At 48.1% G+C, this 3098-nt stretch overlaps 1 pseudogene; it reads left to right on the forward strand.

The window, feature by feature from the left end:
* Nucleotides 1-1243: 1243 nt before the first annotated feature.
* The window catches only part of LOC123039914 (cytochrome P450 85A1-like), a 12344-nt pseudogene continuing 10489 nt past the window's right edge, over nucleotides 1244-3098 (forward strand).

Genomic DNA, 3098 nt, shown 5'->3' on the forward strand with positions numbered 1-3098 from the left:
CGAACCAAGGGGGAAAGTGATTGCCCCTCCCCATGTCTATTTGGCCTCCGCCTTCCGTCCTAAGATGGCGCCCCTTTGGGCCTCTTTTGGCCCACATGGGGCTGGCCCCCATGGCCAATCCTAGAGGGTTTATGAGCTCAAATATTTTATTCCGGAGTTTTTCGCAAGTTTTTTCTAGAACTTTTTGGAACCTCCCACTCATCTCTTGCCTTACTTTCTCCTCCATTAGTGCCCTATGATGTTTCAGCATTTTGCGTCCGCACCACTCCAACAGAGACATACCCCCACCCCCCAAGGAGGGAACTTCAGAAGCACATCTTTGTCTTCATCGTCTTCACTAGCGGTTAACTCACTCCTTTAGTTTCGATGAAAGCTACTACCATGTGTTTACTCTTACTTGCTTGTTGTTCTTGTTATATCGTTTGTCCATCTAGTTGCATATCTAAACAACTTATTTTATTCTTGAACCTAAAATTTGCAACAAAAAAACTTAATTTTTTGTTAGTCGCCTCATCGTCCCCCTCTAGTCGATCATATTGATCCTTTCCGCTAACAATATGCATGCACTTCTCTCTTTGATGGTTGCGTTGAGGATGGTGCGTCCTCTTTTGGCGATTGGAGGGAGTACATCAATGTGTGACTATGGGTCGTCAGATACAGAGGATTAAGGCTTTGTTGGTGTTTTTTTAGAAAAATGCAAGCGCCATGAGCTGAACCTGGTGAGCTGGGGATATCCATGTCCTCCTAACTATCCAACGGTTTGTAGCTGTTGTTGGTGTTGACGATACAACATTAGACAAATGTGGACTGCCAGATTTACACAATTGAAGGGTTGATTTATTGGGTCAAACCCAAATCACGCGTTTCATATTAAATTAATAATGGAGATGCAGATAACAATTTGCATGGGATTCTCTTCTTAATTGCACAAAATGGATGCTAATTACCAATCCGCGTGTGATTCATTCCTTAATGGCCGAGTACTATTACCATTGTGCATGCGATTCTCAAATTAACGGCCGCTAAGGATTGCACGCCCTCTTTTGGTGATTAGAGAGAGTACCTTATTGTATGAATATGGGTCGTCAGATGAAGAGAATTAACGGTGAGAATTAGGCGTTGTCGCTGTTCACACTACAACATAGACAAATCTGAACCATGGTGAGAATTAACGGTGAGAATTAGGCCGCTAAGGATTGCACGCCCTCTTTTGGTGATTAGTGGAGGCAGTAAGGAGGAGAAGATGTCGCTCCTCCTGGTGTTGATCGGCGTTGTGGTTGTTGCGAGCAGCTTGCTGCTTTGGTGGAACGAGGTAAGGTACGGCAGGAGAGGGAATGGGTGCCTGCCGCCGGGGACAATGGGGTGGCCGCTGTTCGGCGAGAAAGTTAGGGTTTGTGCATCTCGCCGACGCCGGCGTAGGTCCGCCTCGTCTCCGGTGGCCCTAGGACCATGGAGGCGCGGTGGATCCTGACAAGGGCCGGCGGGAGGGCTTCGTTTTTAGTTGTTTTTTTCAATCCTGTTAGGGTTTGTGTCCTACTCAGGAAGGCGAGACGGCGGCGGCTCACTGAAGATGAAATAAAGGTCTTCCCGCCTAGCCCCCGTTCCGGCGGTGCGTCTAGGGAATGGGTGCCTGCCGCCGGGAACAATGGGGTGGCCGCTGTTCGGCGAGACCACCGGGTTCCTCAAGCAGGGCCCGAGCTTCATGAAGGAGAGGAGGCTCAGGTACGTCCATCAACTTGCCGCTTTCTCGGATGGTTGATATTGATGATGCATTTTCTTTCTCAGAGTAGTACGTAGCTACTAATGTCCGGACGGACATGTCTCTTCACCGGGATTTCAGGTATCCCGATGATGAGACAAACTTTTTTCTTAGCTTGCTATTTCTTTCGTCTCAAAAAGCTAGTTTTACATTTGTCTAGATACGGATGGATGTATTTAGACATGTTTTAGTGCTAGATTCATTCGTATCTAAATAAATATAAGACACATTTTTTGGGACGAAGGTAATATTAAGAAACGAAAGAATATAATACTCTATATCATATAAGTCTTCTTTGAAAGTACTACGAGGAATTAATCTGTGCGCTGCTGCAGATACGGGAGGGTTTTTCGGACGCACGTCGTATGGTGCCCCACGGTGGTGTGCATGGACCCCGAGCTCAACCGCCGCATGCTGCTCCAGGGCGAGTCCAGCGGCCTGGTTCCGGGCTATCCGCAATCCATGCTCGACATTCTCGGCCCCAACAACATCGGTGCCTTGCATGGCCCACTGCACCGGTTCATCCGCGGCGCCATGCTCGGCCTCGTGCACCCCACCGCGCTCCGCACCAGCCTCCTCCCCAAGATGGATGCCTTCATGCCACTAGTAGAAAAACACCTAATAGTCCCGATTCGTGAGGGCCTTTAGTCCCGGTTCATGAACCGGGACTAATGGGTCGTTACTAATACCTTCACCCATTAGTCCCGGTTCAAACAAGAATTGGGACTAATGTGCCTCCACGTGGCTCTGTGCGCCCAGCCCAGTCAGGGGGCCTTTGGTCACGGTTGGTAGAACCAACCGGGACCAAAAGTCCATGTTTTTTTTGGAAAGTGGCTGCTTTAGGGGTTTTGAGGGTTATTTTTAGGTTGTTATATTAGCTAGCTAATAGAGAGAAGTGTCCTCTCTTATATCTTCGTCCTTGGTTTACCAACGCTGCTGCTATATATGTTCATTTTACCCGCTGATATAATAACTCATGCATGCTCGCTTATGTCAGCATATATAATAACAAGTACTCATCCTATACTAATCATCACTAGTAGAAAAAGAGTCAAATGTGAAGCACATTAGTGTCGGTTTGTAAAAAAACCGGCACTAATGTGATCAATAGTGCCGGTTCGTGGCTGCGATCAATAGTACCGGTTCGTGTTGAGCCTTTAGTACCGGTTCGTGCCACAAACCGGTACTAAAGGGGTAGTGGCAGGCTGGCGTCAGGCCGGGTCCCCACGAGCCCCTTTAGTACCGGTTTGTGTTACCAACCGGTACTAAAGGTCTAACCTATAGTACCGGTTCGTGCCACGAACCGGTACTAAAGGGGACAAGCCTTTAGTACCGGTTC

The sequence above is a fragment of the Triticum aestivum genome, chromosome 2B (genome assembly GCF_018294505.1).
Source record: "Triticum aestivum cultivar Chinese Spring chromosome 2B, IWGSC CS RefSeq v2.1, whole genome shotgun sequence".
Classification (NCBI taxonomy): Eukaryota; Viridiplantae; Streptophyta; class Magnoliopsida; order Poales; family Poaceae; genus Triticum; species Triticum aestivum.